Source organism: Lissotriton vulgaris, assembly GCF_964263255.1.
Source record: "Lissotriton vulgaris chromosome 9 unlocalized genomic scaffold, aLisVul1.2 SUPER_9_unloc_1, whole genome shotgun sequence".
In the NCBI taxonomy this organism is placed as follows: Eukaryota; Metazoa; Chordata; class Amphibia; order Caudata; family Salamandridae; genus Lissotriton; species Lissotriton vulgaris.
The window spans coordinates 2,382,051-2,397,420 of NW_028240616.1; positions in this window are offsets into that span (position 1 = coordinate 2,382,051).

Below are 15,370 nucleotides of genomic sequence, written 5' to 3' on the forward strand. Positions count from 1 at the left end.
CATCAGTGGAATCTAAGAAGGAATTCTTCAGATTGTTCAGAATGGGATTGACAAGTGTGGTGGTCAATTGGAGGATGTCAGGAGGCCACTGTCGAAAAGGCGAGACAGACAGGCTGTGTGTGGGGCTGCCGGGAGACCAATCGGCTGCCCTGCCCCCTTATAGAGACACCTCGGGCCCTCTGGGGCTCCAGCGCTGCGGCCGTGGTGGCCCCCCCCCCCCGGCATCACAGCAGGGATCGGCGGCACTGTCGGGCAGTGTGTGGGGCTGCCGGGAGACCAATCGGTTGCCCTGCCCCCTCATAGAGACACCGCAATCCTTCTGGGGCTCCCACGCTGCAACTGGGGAGGGCCCTGTGCCCCACAGTGCTGCCTCACATCTCGGCATGGACGGGGGGAACGGCGGCATAGTCGGGCCGGAAGACGGTGCCCAAGGAACATACCATTCACCTATATCCTACCACCCCCTCCTGGAGTGACTTTGGGCAGTTGGGGATGCTCAAATCAGCGATCGGTCGGGCCGCATACGTCGTTATTTGGTGACCCCCCTCCTGCCCTCCCCCTCCCTTTAGCCGCCACAGGGGGAGACTAGCGTGGGTAGGTGCTGAGGGACTGGTCATCTGGATTCCGATCTTGCCTATTCCTCCAGGCTCATTCCGGGATTGTGGGGGCACCCATATAGGTGGTGGATCAAACCGCATGGGCACTTGCTGGGCTTTTGGGGGTGGTTGCAGCTGCCAGTGGTTTGAACATTTGACAGGGTCGGCGTGTGGGCCCCTCCTGCTCATCAACGACACCATCCCCTCGCCGGTCAATAGGACCGCGTCCACGTGCCTGCGTTCCCCAGGTGGGACAGGGTCCCTGGGGTGTCCTGTTGGTTTGGGTGTTGGGCCCTTTGCTGGCGTTGCCCATTCGGCGGTCGGGTCAGGCCGCGGGAGCTGGCAAGATTCTTGTCTGTGCCTCACCCGGTCAATTCTGAGCCTGCCTATAAGGCTTCAAAGCCAGCCATGACAAGATATAAAGGTGGCAGCAGCTCGACCAAGCAGGGGCCTATAAACAAGTTCACAGGCTCAGGCAGTGGCTGGAGCCTCCGGGGCCCAACCGGGAGCCGTGCTGGACAACGCGGCCCTCGTGGCCGCCATCGCGCAATCCAGGGACATGTTTGATGCAAAAATAGGGCAGTCGGATCGGACGTTATGCTGTTGCGACAATACCTGCATAATGCAGTGTCCCGATTCACCAAGGCCAAGACCCGAATCCCGGGAGTGGAAGATGATGTCACGGTCCTGAAGCAGAAGGTAGCAGTGATGGAGACTATCCAAAAGGCCCTCGCGCTTAGAGTGGATGATGCAGAAGGACGGGCCCGACGTAACAATCTCTGATTCGTTGGGTTTCCGGAGGGCTGCGAAGAGGGTAACATGGAACGCTTCCTCACGACTTAGCTGGGGCTGGCTCCCCCTGAGGCTATTTCCAGATGCTTTGCAGTGGAGCGGGCCCACAGGGCGCTCATGCCGAAGCCCCCGGTTGGGGCTCACCCACTGCCGGTTATAGCCAAAATATTGAACTATCTGGATAGGGACGCCATACTGAAACAGGCTCAAGCTAAAGAACCCTTGCTTTACAACAATGTTCGCATTCTTATATTTCCCGATTACACAAGGCAAGTCCAGCAGCAGCGTCAATCATTCACAGCAGCAAAGACTTGTCTGAGAGACCTTAAGCTTCCATATGCCTTGCAGTTTCCGGCCCGCCTCCGAGTGGTCTTTCCTTCCCGCACCCATTTTTTCGACAGCCCTCAGGAGGTGTTCATGTGAACGGATGAAACTGTTCAGGGGAGGCCACACACGCCCCCCGGAAAAGAGTCGGACTCCTTCTCGAGCGATGTGGCTCAGCGGGCGCCCCGTGGTCAACGGCAGAGGAGCAACAGACGATCACGATCCCAGCGGCGCTCCCAGTCTTGCGGTGCCTCCTCTCAGGTCAGGCCAGTGCCCATCCCCCCATTGGGGGTTGGGGACAAGCCCTGCTTTGACAGATACTTCAGCGTTTTTGAGGTATGGGGTGGGGGGTTTGTTGGTAAGGTGCTGTTTATGTTCACAAGTCGCACTTCCACTACGGGTCCGTTACAGGCTGCACCCATATCGCCACAGCTCGCGATTAGCATTGAAAGAGGATGCACCTCCCCATGGCTAGGGTACCCGACGGAGGTCAGGGGACACAGAGTGGCCTCCGCATTATTAGCTGGAACGTACACGGGGCCCTGGATAAAATCAAGCGGGGGCCATACTCCACCAAGCGAAGAGGGCGAAGGCCGATATTCTCATGTTACAGGATAGACACCTTATGGGCATAAAGGCCCTTTGCCTGCAACATTATGGGTTCCAACAGGTTTTCTACTCTGGATTTACGAGGGGGTCACGAGGTGTAGCAATCCTGATACATCGTAGGGTCCTTTACACACATATACAACAGTGGACCAACACACAGGCGCGCTACCTGTTTATTCAGGGAAGGGTTGGGGAGGACCCCCTGGTGCTAGGCAGTGTATATGTTCCCCCCCCCTGCAGTGGAATTTAATTGAGAAGCTGCAATCCTCGTGGGCCGATATGCCTGATGTACGGTCTGCAGAGGGTGGGGACTGGAATGACGTCATGGATGTGGTCAAGGATGGGACCGGGGTTGGGGGTTGCTCTAGGAGCGGTATTCCTACGAAATTACATTCGTTGGTAACAGGGCTGGACTGGGATACACCTATCTCCTGCCGGTCCACAAATCCTTTTCCAGACCTGATTATATCTTCGTCCTCCGGGTCGTGGCTGGTAGGGTGGCGACGGCTCAGATTTTGCCTCGGGCCTTTCAGATCACTCCCCATTGTCCATTGAGCTTTGTGTGGGCAGGGGGAGGCAACCATTCTGGTGGTGCCTCTCAGTGTGGCACCTTCAGAACGCAGAATATGAGACTCATATGAGCGAAGCAATTGCTCAGTACCTGACGGCAAACGTGGGATCCGTTTTCAGTGTTGCCATTCTGTGTGGGGCACTGAAGCCCACTCTTCGTGGAGCGGATATATCCTGGTGTTCGATGGCCTGTAGGAAGCGTAGGGAGGAACTGATTTGCGCTGAAGCGGGCATAGAGGCACGTGAGTGTCAGAACCGAGAGGCAGGGAGCAACCAGGGTGTGCGACAATTGCTTTTGGCCGAACAGGCCTGTGCCGCTTTATTGATGGATGAAGCACGCCAGGTCTGGCTGGCGACGCGCAGCAGGGTATACCAATGGGGGGATAAGTCCAGCAAGATGTTGCATCGACTTTGTCAGGGCGCGTTCCACTCCCTGGAATCCTGGACCCGGTGGGAATTCCAATTACTGACCCTCCAGCCATGTAGGAGAGTTTCGCTACTTACTATGCGGATCTCTATGCCAGCCGATGCCGGTAGTGGGAGTACCTGCCGGGCGGTGACATGGGGAGGGGGAGTGGCAGGGTGGGGGTTAGTAATGTATGGAGTACGGACGTTAACAGGTAAGTAAACATATAAATAAATAAAACAAATTTTGTTGCGCGCACTGCATTGCATTTGGTGATGCAGTGCACACAACGAAATTAGTTTTATTTATTTATATATTTACTTGCCTGTTAAGGTCCGTAATCCATACATTACTACCCCCCACCCTGCCTCTACCCATCCCCACGTCACCGCCCGGCAGGTACACCCACTACCGGCCGTGGCTGCTCTATGCCCCCAAGGAATGTCTGCCAGGAACCACCATTGATAAGTTTATAACAGATTTACCACCCAAAGCATTGTCGGATGAGGTGCGCGATCAGCTGGAGGCCCCCTTGTCGGATGAAGAACTGGGAGTGACCCTGGGAGAACTTAACCCTGGGAAAGCACCTGGACCCAATGGGTTTCCAAGTGAGTTTTTTTGCCGATATAATGTACAACTGGCCCAGCATAACCGGGCGGTGGTGGAGGAGACCCTGGACAAAGGTCTGCTCCCCCTGGACTAAAGACATGTGGAGGTGTGGCTCACTGGTTAGAGGCGGCAGACCCGGAGGCTGAGAACGGCCCGGGACCAGGGTTCGATTCCCGACGCGGCAGGGTCGAGGACCAGGGTCAGCGGACTGATAATTCTCGCCTCGGTGCCCACTTTGGGCAGTGATCACACTCGGTAACTCTGGGCATTAAGCTTGCCTCATCGCTACAACGGCCCCCCACAGACGCCGGGATGCCTGGCTTCACCTTGGAGATACCCAGCATGGGACCATCTCACAGGGAAAGCCAGGACGGGTTCCCCAGCGGTCATTCGCGCCAGGATACTCCGGTAGTAATTGAGCGCGCTACAAAACACCTTACATTTACATTTACATTTACATTTACAGGTGGTGGTGTTCCATAAGCCTGGTCGTCCCCCAGAGCAGCATGCCTCTTACCGCCCCATCTCTCTCTTAAATGTGGAGGCCAAAATGCTGGCGAAGGCACTGGCTAATCGCCTCTTGCCCCATATTACTACACTTGTAGACCCTGATCAGGCGGGGTTTATGCCCCAGCGTGCAACCAGACATATCAGGAGAGCGCAGGTGGTGGTCGAAGCGATTCGACAGACTGGGGAACCAGCGGCACTACTCTTAGCGGACATGAACAGGGCGTTTGACTCCTTGAGCTGGGTCTACCTATTGGCATTGCGAAATAGACTCAATCTGGGCCCACGTTTCCTTTCCTATCTGAAACTCCTGTATACGGATCTGACAGCGTCGGTACGGGTCGCAAGCACCACCTCCTCCAATTTTTCTATTAAAAGGGGCACGCGGCAGGGATGTCCCCTGTCTCCGTATCTATTCGCCCTGGCCATGGAGCCCTTGGCGGCCTGGGTGAGCATTGATGCACAGGTACAGGGCTTTGAATGGGCCTCCGGCCTGTCCGATAGGATTGCGCTATTTGCAGATGATGTCCTCTTCTTTCTTACGGCGGTTGACAGGACTGGGCCACGGCTTCTGTGTATTGTACAGATTTTTGGAGAAACGTTGGGCCTATACATGAATCCCCACAAATCCACACTGCGGGTGCTGGTAGTTCGGCCGAGAGTGGGCACGTGGGCACCTCGGTCCAGTCGGCAACAGGAGGCTTGAAATATCTGGGGGTGGTTCTCTTGAACGTACCGGCAATTGCCTGGGAGCGAAAGCTGGCACCTGTGTGGGAGCGGGTTCGTGCAGACCTCAAGTCCTGATCCTGTATGCCCCTGACACTGTTTGGTTGATCAGCGATCTTCAAAATGGTAGCACTCCCCCGGCTTCTCTACCAGCTACAGAATCACCCGTACCCGATCTCGCCCAGATGGTTCCGGCTAGTGAATTCTGTGCTTGGGCAGTTTTTGTGAGAGGGGGGGAAGGTGTGCGTGGCTCTGTGTACATGCTTCTTGTCCACCTGGTCCTCGGATCTTCTCTCATACTATCAGGCCTCGCACTGGCTGGTCCTCAACGAGTGGTGGTACTGTGACAGGGGGGACCAGGCTTATGTGGTAGAACGACATCTTATGGGACGCCACTCAATACATACACTTTTGTACTCGGCGCAGTTGCGTAGTACGTTGCCATCAGCCACGCGGTGGTGTTTATGATTTGGAGACAGGAGCTGTTGGTGGAATGTCCTGACTCGGGATACCCCATTGTGGAATAATGGGCTCCTGCCTCAATTGGCAGTCCTTCCGGGTTTTCGGGGATGGGGCGCCATTGGTATCTCCACCCTGGGAGACGTTCTGAGGGGCACGACACTAAAGTTGTTCCGGGACGTCCAGAAGGAGTTCCATATGCCCCAGACACAATTTTATCGATACCTGCAGTTCCGTCATGCACTGTCCTCCTGCCTGCAGGGTCTTGAGTCACTACCTGACTTTAGCCCCTTGGAAGTCTTTATGGAGGACCTACAGGAAAAGAAGATTGCTCGAATCTACCAGTCCCTGGCCACTCACTGCTCCCCTACACTTCAAAAACTCCGGGGGGACTAGGAGGGACACGTGGGCAGTCTGGAGCAGGAGGACTAGACGGAGGCCTTGGCAGCCCCGCGGGGGGCGGCTATAGTGATGCGACTCCACCTGGTCCAGTTCAAATACCTCCACAGGGTCTACTTTACTAGGGCACGGCTGTGGCGGTCGGGGCTGATCGCTTCCCCAGAGTGTCTTCATTCTGGTCGGGAGGAGGGTGCGTTTATACACACGGTCTAGCAGTGCACGTCACTGGATCACTTCTGGAGGGGGTACTCACATGTCTCTCTGAGGTCCTGGGCTGTGAGCTTCCACGTGCACCGCAGCTGGCTCTGCTTCATGCTATGGAGGGGGTGGGGGGAAAAGCCCACAAATGGCATCTCTTGCGATTAGGTCTTATACTGGCGAAACGAGACATTGCTAAGGCGTGGAAGGCGACACGAGCCCCCTTGGTGGCCGCCTGGAAAAATGGTCTGGGCTTCTGCATGGGGCTTGATCTACCTACTTTTGTGGCAAGGGTTTCCAGTGCAAACACTATAAAATATGGAACCGATGGGTGGAGTATCGGGGCCTATGGCTGGAGCCGCCAGCGATAGTGGAGCCTCAGTTACTGGGTTAAGTTTCTGGTTCTGTACAGACAGGGGAGGGGGAGGCCGGGAGGGTGTGTGTGCTTTGGTTAGGACTCTTTGATCTCCTATTAAGGCTTTGGACAAGACTGTGCGATCTTCGGGGGGGGGGGGGTGCGGGAGGGAGTGAGTTGGGGGAGGTTCGACATCATTTAATGTTCTTTTGTACTGCATTGTTCATTCTGCTAACAAAAGTCGATTACTGTCATGGTTATATCTGGTCTGATTTGGCAGATGACTCTGGTGTGCAGAGCTCTGCGCAATATACGCAAATTGACAAATAAAATGTTTTTTAAAAAAAAGAAGTTGGAGATCTCCTCACAAACGTTAGGTGTATAATAAGTTTGGGTTAAACAGGGGGTCAGAAAGGAATTTACAATCCTAAAGAGTTCTCTCAGCAATGTTTTCGAGGTGGAGGCAATTGTGGAGGAGATAAACTTCTTGTGTGCTCTATGAGAGAATCTACGAAAGTTTATCAATGTTGTCTCATACACAACCATAAATCAACCCTAGTTCTTTTATATACCTCATATTTACTCTGAGTGTATGCATATAATTACTTACAATAACTTCGAAATGCTTTTTCACCTACCCATTGAGGGTTTCTGTTCACTGTTTTTGAGTGGTCAATGAAACAATTATGAATCGAATATAGTGCTTGATATCCTATTATTTTAATAGTTCAAAAATGACATGATCCACATGTATCACAAAACCTTTTCTACAAATAATACAAAGTACCTAAGTCAGGAAAATTACATTTCACATTACACTATCACAGAGACACTTACATTCAAAACTGTCCAATACGAGCATTACTTGTTCAATAATTGGAAAAAACATAACAAAGTGTCCAACAGACGAGTCCTTTATATCAACTTATGAAAGTCTACTATAACATTAGTTTAAAGAATTGCAGTGACCCATGGGAAGAGGCATGCCTAATTACCAGCCTTGTCTTGTCTTTAGATTTGTCACCCTATCTCCCACTTATTGACGTCGACGCGTTTCAACCTTCCTAGGGGTTATAGTCCTGCTAATGTCTTCCTCAGGGCTGGGACGTTTGCCATGGACACTCCTTTCATTCCTCATAACGGACAACCAGTGGCTGTAGGAACAGCATCTCTGAATGCTTTTCCTGGCATTGCTGCTTCATCCTCAGTGCAGAGGGCATCCTAATTCTTTGTCCTTGGGGTCTTTCTAATCGAAAGACTTGAGGCCGACTCAGTCAGACTCGTGTTACACTTTCGTGACTCCCTTTTTCTTCCTCGAGCTTGGAGAGTCAGTTCACGTGCATTGCTCAGGAAAGCTCAGCCTTCCTGTCGCATTCTGACCACTCGGTCCCACTTTTGAATGTAAATGTATTTGTGACATTGTGATGGAAATGTAATTTTCGGATGTATGACGTTACAACGCATACTTTTACCATGCAAGCCTTTACAACGCGGTTTTTACATCGCAAACCTTTACAACGCATAGCGCTTTGGGGTGCTGGATAGTGAATAGTTTAATTTACTATTCCAACTCCAGTCCCCGTGGACACTAGGGAAGGTGTTGGATAGTAAATTAAACGTATTCCCTATCCTAGAGCGCCTCCAGCGCAACGCGTTGCAATGTTTTGCGTTGTAATGGTTGCGTTGTGATGGTAGTGCGTGGTAAAAGTTTCGTTGTAAAGGTTGTTCACCGTAATTTTCTTATGATTATGTATTTTGTATTGTTTGTGGAAAATGCTTCTGTGGTTCGTCTGTAACATATGTCATTTTCGAAATACTATAATTGCAGGCTATCAGGCACTATATATGATTTCTTATTTTTCATTGACCACACATGTAGGGTGAACAAAAACCCTCCACCATATTATGACAGAGTACGGTGTCCACCAAACTTCCCATACTACAAAGGCCAACTAAACAGATGTGAGCGACACATAACACAACTTGGTGGTGTTGTAAGATGCAGGTAGTGGAAAGAGAGCAGCAGAAGGCAGTAGTGACACAGAGGGATTAAAAGCAAAGAAAAAGAGGTCGCTTTCATGGGAAAGCTTGCAGCCAGCAAAGACTCGTAAAGACGCACACAAAAAGCAATAAACACCTTTCAACTGATTTCTGTGCACACTATTACACGCAGCTCTGTAAATTTGTATTGGATCAGACATTTGATATTCATCAGAAACGCTTTCCAATTAAGGCTTTAGAAGGCAAATGTGTTAAAAATGCGCTCTTTGCCAAAACACCCAAAAAAATGAATTCCACCAACCCTTAATCTGCCAAATGCAGGTCCAAAAAACATGAAGGCTGTTGTTTCAATGGTAAGACACTGTTCCATTCTAAACAGCATTATGCCACATACTGTTACCATTCATTTTGATCATGCCCTGAAACTAAACCCTGTAATTATACTTTGTTATGAAGCAGAAACTGCTCTTCTGCATATGTCACATCATTAAATGTGCAACTGCTTAACAAATAAAACAGAGAGAATTTCCTCAAGCCATGGCCACTGGGTGAAAATGAAGTTGGACAGCCATTTGTAATTGGTTTAAACTGAGGGCTTGTCCCTTTCCTAGTATGAGAGGGTCAATGACCCATGTTCTTGGTATTGCTCTGCTATCAGGGATTACTTTCAAGGTCAGGGGAACAGAAAACAGCCCCAACCCCCTTGATGAACCTGTTATAGAAAACCAATAACAATTTCAGCTCCAGCCTTTCCTACATTATGTTTTCATTTAAAGGAATTATGGAGAGCTGCAGATTGGGTATTAAAGATAAGGTGAACATGAGAACATGAGTATAAGGTTCGCAATCTTCAGCTCCCGCCCCCTTACTAACTTTCACTGTCCCTGAAATGTGTATAATGTGCAACACATGTTCAGGTAAAACTATACAACTGCTCATGATGGACGCTGACAGGAAATAAATGTCATGAACAACAGGAGTGCTGCTCGCAGGCCCAGCTGGGGGAACTTCCTCTGGACTGCCCTACTTTCAGGAACAAAGGTAGCTTGGCTGCAGTGGCGTTTAGATGTAATGTGCTGATCTATGCCATACATTTTAAAAAGACAAAAATGAATTCTACCAGATATCCAGGGAGCTACTTATTAAAGACATGGGTGTAGCATCGTCCCCAGCCTGGGTACCCACTAATGACTACACCACACACAGAGCTTGGTATACATCTTCTTTATTCTTCTGCTTGCAAACACAAACTCAACATTCTAAGGCTGCAATCACTTCACTATGCTCTAAGGCTTACGTCACAGTTCTACGGAGTCCATCAGGAGACAAAATGGCTCCATCATTGCTAACTCACACAGCACTACATCTCACCATCTGTTAAATAAAAAAATGTTGTTAAAGAAAAATATGCAGAATCTTAGCTCTTCAATGGGGTTTTGTGGTGCTTTAATCACACGTCCCGGCTGTGTGACCTCTGTCCCTCTGGGCCGGTCACTCCACCACGCACCGCGCACACTCCCCGTGGGTGTGCCCAGGCTGCCCCGTTCCCGCCGCTGCCCGCAGCGGTGCTCCTGACCACTAGGCGTGGTCTCAGCTTCTGAAGCGCAGCGCCGCTTCCTGCTGCCTGCGCGACTTTTTCCCTGTTGCTCGTTGTTTCCTGCCTCTGTACTCTCGTTCTGTTCCCCCTGTGTTGGTGCTGCTTCCCCTGCTGTGCCCAGCCTTTTTCTCTTCTTTGTTTTTTTCATGCCCAGTCCGCCGTTTCTCCCGCTGTGCCCCCGCCGCGCTTCCCGCCACCTCCCCGCCGCTGATCCCCTGCGGCCCCGCCCCCTTCCACCTGGAGCCTTCCCATTCGCCGCCCCGCTCCCGCCTCCCAGCTGCCCCTCCCTCGCTCCGCCCCCCCCACTCTCCTCTTATGGCAGAGTGGCAAACGTGCAGCGTTGACGCGCAGCGGGCGCGCCGAATCAGCGCCGAAGGTGCGCCAAAGGTAAGCCCGTCTGCGCCCGTCCGCGCCTGGACCGCGCCCAGTGCCAGGACCCCTGGCCCCCGCAGACCCCAGCCCACCTGCTGGACGTACGACGCCGCCACCCTCAACGCACTCAACGCCGGCCAAGTCCCGGGCTGCTACCGGGCCACCCCGAGACGCACCCATGGACCCTTCTGCTGCAACTCCTGCAAGTTCACCTGCATCCGGACCTGCACGGCTCCAGCAGTGCCCAAGACCTCGACGAGCAACAGCAGCAGCCACCTGAAATGCATCCTGCTCAACACCCGCTCTGTCCACAGGCACGCCATCGAGATCTGGAACCTGCTCGACACCACAGCCCCAGACGTTGCCTTCTTCACGGAAACCTGGATGAACGCCTCCTCCGCGCCTGACATCGCCATCGCCATCCCAGACGGCTACAAGATCATCCGAAGGGACCGCATCAACCAGACTGGAGGAGGCATCGCCATCGTCCACAGGAACACCATCCGCATCACGACCAACACCGATGACACCCTCACAACCGCCGAGCACCTGCACTTCCAAGTCCACATCAACCCCAAGACCACCCTCAGAGGCACCCTCATCTACAGACCCCCAGGACAACGCACACAATTCAGCGAAGACATCGCCGACTTCATCAGCCCACACGCCCTCTGCTCCGCTGACTACATCCTCCTAGGGGACCTCAACTTCCACCTGGAGAACAACAACGACCGCAACACCACCACCCTGCTGGACAACCTCTCTAACCTGGGACTCAAGCAACTGGTGACCACCCCCACCCACTACGCCGGACACACACTCGACCCCGTCTTCTCAGCCAGCAAGGACATCGCCTTCAGCCACGCCACCGGACTCCACTGGACGGACCACAGCTGCGTCCACTTCAGCTTCGCAAGGACCACGATCCGCCACCACCAGCAACAGGCTGCACGCAGAAACTGGAACAAGATCACAGCCGACCAGCTCGCGTCCTCCCTGAGCATGAACCCTCCCACCTGCACAACGAACCCTAGCCAAGCGGCCACCAACCTCACGAAGTGGATCAGCGACTGCGCGGACGAGCTCGCCCCCCTGAGGACCCCGCCCAGCAGACCCGGCAGCAAGAAAGCCCCATGGTTCACCGACAAACTCAAGAGCTCCAAGAAGAACTGCCGAGCCCTCGAGAGAACCTGGCGCAGAGACCCAACACCGGACAACATGACTGCCCTCAAGCTCGCCACCCGGAAACACCACCAACTCATCCGCGCCACCAAGAAAACTGCATTCAAGGAACGACTGGACAACAACGCACACAACAGCAAAGAACTCTTCAACATCGTCAAAGAGCTCTCCAACCCCAACGCCGGAAACAACGACATCACCCCTTCACAAGACCTCTGCAACTCCCTCGCCTCCTACTTCCACAACAAGATCGCGGACATACACAACAGCTTCAGCACTCAACCGACGAACACCACAACCGAACCACCGCCCCCCACCACCACCCTCCGCGCCTGGACTTCGATCAGCACCGAAGACACCGTCCGCACGATGAACTCCATCCACTCCGGATCTCCGACCGACCCCTGCCCTCACCACGTCTTCAACAAGGCCGACGCTATCATCGCACCCCACCTGCGGGACATCATCAACACCTCCTTCGACACCGCTACCTTCCCGGAGAGCTGGAAGCATGCCGAACTCAGCGCTCTACTCAAGAAGCCATCGGCTGACCCCACCGACCTCAAGAACTACCGCCCCATCTCGCTGCTCCCGTTTCCTGCAAAAGTCATCGAGAAGACCGTCAACAAGCAGCTGGCCACCTTCCTCGAGACGAACGGATCCCTCGACCCCTCGCAGTCCGGCTTCCGGGCCAACCACAGCACCGAGACCGCCCTGATCGCAGTCACCGATGACATCCGAGCGCTGCTCGACAACGGAGAAACAGCGGCCCTCATCCTCCTCGACCTCTCCGCGGCCTTCGACACTGTCTGCCATCGTACCCTAGTACAACGCCTCAGCAACGTCGGAGTCCAGGAGAAGGCACTGGAGTGGATCATCTCCTTCCTCGCCGGAAGAACACAGAGAGTCCGCCTCCCCCGTTCAGATCTGAAGCCAACGAAGTCATCTGCGGCGTCCCTCAAGGCTCCTCGCTCAGTCCAACCCTCTTCAACATCTACATGAGCCCCCTCGCAGACATCGCACGCCAGCACAACCTCAACATCATCTCCTACGCCGACGACACCCAGCTGATCCTCTCCCTTACCAACGACCCCGCCACCACCAGAGCCAACCATCACGAGGGGATGAAAGAGGTAGCCGAATGGATGAAGAACAGCCGCCTGAAACTGAACTCGGATAAGACGGAAGTCCTCATCCTGGGATCCTCACCCGCCGCTTGGGACGACTCCTGGTGGCCCCCCGCCCTAGGCAGCGCACCCAAACCAACAGACCATGCACGCAACCTGGGCTTCATCCTGGACTCCTCCCTCTCCATGACCAAACAAGTCAACGCCGTCTCCTCGTCGTGCTTCAACATCCTGCGCATGCAACGTAAGATCTTCCGGTTGATCCCCACCGAGACCAGGAAGACGGTCACCCAGGCCCTCGTCACCAGCCGTCTGGACTACGGCAACACCCTCTACGCCGGAACCACCGCCAAACTCCAGAAGAGACTCCAGCGGATTCAGAACGCCTCAGCACGACTCATCCTGGACATCCCCCGTCGCAGCCACATCTCCGGACACCTGAGAGATCTGCATTGGCTCCCGATCAACAAGAGAATCACCTTCCGTCTCCTCACCCACGCACACAAAGCCCTACACAGCCAAGGCCCAGGATACCTCAACAGCCGCCTCAACTTCTACGCTCCCAAACGCCAGCTTCGTTCGACCAGCCACGCCCTTGCCGCCGTCCCCCGCATCCGTAGAGCCACCACAGGGGGACGGTCCTTCTCCTACCTCGCCGCCAATACATGGAACTCCCTCCCCACCCACCTCCGCCTGACCCAGGACCACCTCGCCCTCAGGAAGCAACTCAAGACCTGGTTGTTCGAGCAGTAGCAGATCCCCCCCCCCCAGCGCCTTGAGACCCTCTGGGTAAGTAGTGCGCTATATAAATACTATGATTGATTGATTGATTGTCTCCAGAAACTGGGAACAGGCAATAGAAGTGTCCATGACCTGCGTTGGTATTGTAGTAACAACAGCAGTCAGGGGGTTTTCACTTGTACTTTCAGACCTCAGTCTCTACATTGACATCAGTGCCTGACGAGCAATGAGCCACGTCAGAAATGCGAAGAATCTCACATGATGGACTTCTCAGGACCCCTGGCTGTCACCATGTGAGATCACAACATGAAAGGGCTCAGCATCGAAGGGAGCATTAGATTTTCCGTTTTGTAGATTGATGGACAAGCACTTGATCTCCTCGGATCACTGACATAATATAGAATGACAAAATATAGACTTACCAAAATATAGTGACCAAAATATAGAATGCCAAAATATCGAATTCCCATCTACAAACAGGTAAGTACAAAAATATCGAATCCAAAATATAGTCTGTAAAAAATATAGTCAGTCAAAATATCGATTTTTTTTAAATGTCTTAAAAGTAATTTAAAATTAATGAAATAATAAATATAATTAACTAAAACATACTTAAAAATACTCAAATAACCTTAAAATTAAGATATAATTAATTTAAGTTATTAATAAAACATGTACAATATTTTACCGTAGGATAGCAGGAGGGTAACATTTAATATTACCACTCCAGTGAGTGCAACAGTAGGGAAAGCGGATAACGTAGGGGTAAAAAATACTATTCCCACTCCAGTGAGTGCAACAGTAGGGAAAGCGTTGGATAGCGTAGGGGTAAAAAATACTAATCCCACTCCAGAGAGTGCAACAGTAGGGAAAGCGTTGGATAGCGTAGGGGTAAAAATTACTATTCCCACTCAAGAGAGTGCAACAGTAGGGAAAGCGTTGGATAGCGTAAGGGTAAAAATTACTATTCCCACTCCAGAGAGTGCAACAGTAGGGAAAGAGTTGGATAGCGGGAGGGATAAAAAAATACTATTCCCACTCCAGTGAGTGCAACAGTAGGGAAAGCGTTGGATAGCGTAGGGGTAAAAAATACTATTCCCACTCCAGAGAGTGCAACAGTAGGGAAAGCGTTGGATAGCGTAGGGGTAAAAATTACTATTCCCATTCAAGAGAGTGCAACAGTAGGGAAAGCGTTAGATAGCGTAAGGGTAAAAATTACTATTCCCACTCCAGAGAGTGCAACAGTAGGGAAAGAGTTGGATAGCGGGAGGGATAAAAAATACTATTCCCACTCCAGTGAGTGCAACAGTAGGGAAAGCGTTGGATAGCCTAGGGGTAAAAAAATACTATTCCCACTCCAGAAAGTGCAACAGAAGGGAATGCGTTGGATAGCTTAGGGGTAACAATTAATATTCCCACTCCAGAGAGTGCAACAGTAGGGAAAGTGTTGGATAGCGTAGGGGTAAAAAATACTATTCCCACTCCATTGAGTGCAACAGTAGGGAAAGCGTTGGATAGCGGGAGGTTAAAAATTACCATTCCAACTCCAGAGCGTGCAACAGTAGGGAAAGCGTTGGATAGCATAGGTGTAAAAATTACTATTCCCACTCCAGATAGTGCAACATTAGGGAAAGCTTTGGATAGCGTAGGAGTAAAAATTACTATTCCCACTCCAGAGAGTGCAACAGTAGGGAAAGCGTTGGATAGCGTAGGGGTAAAAAATACTATTCCCACTCCAGAGAGTGCAACAGTAGGGAAAGCGTTGGATAGCGGGAGGGTGAAAATTACTATTCCCACTCC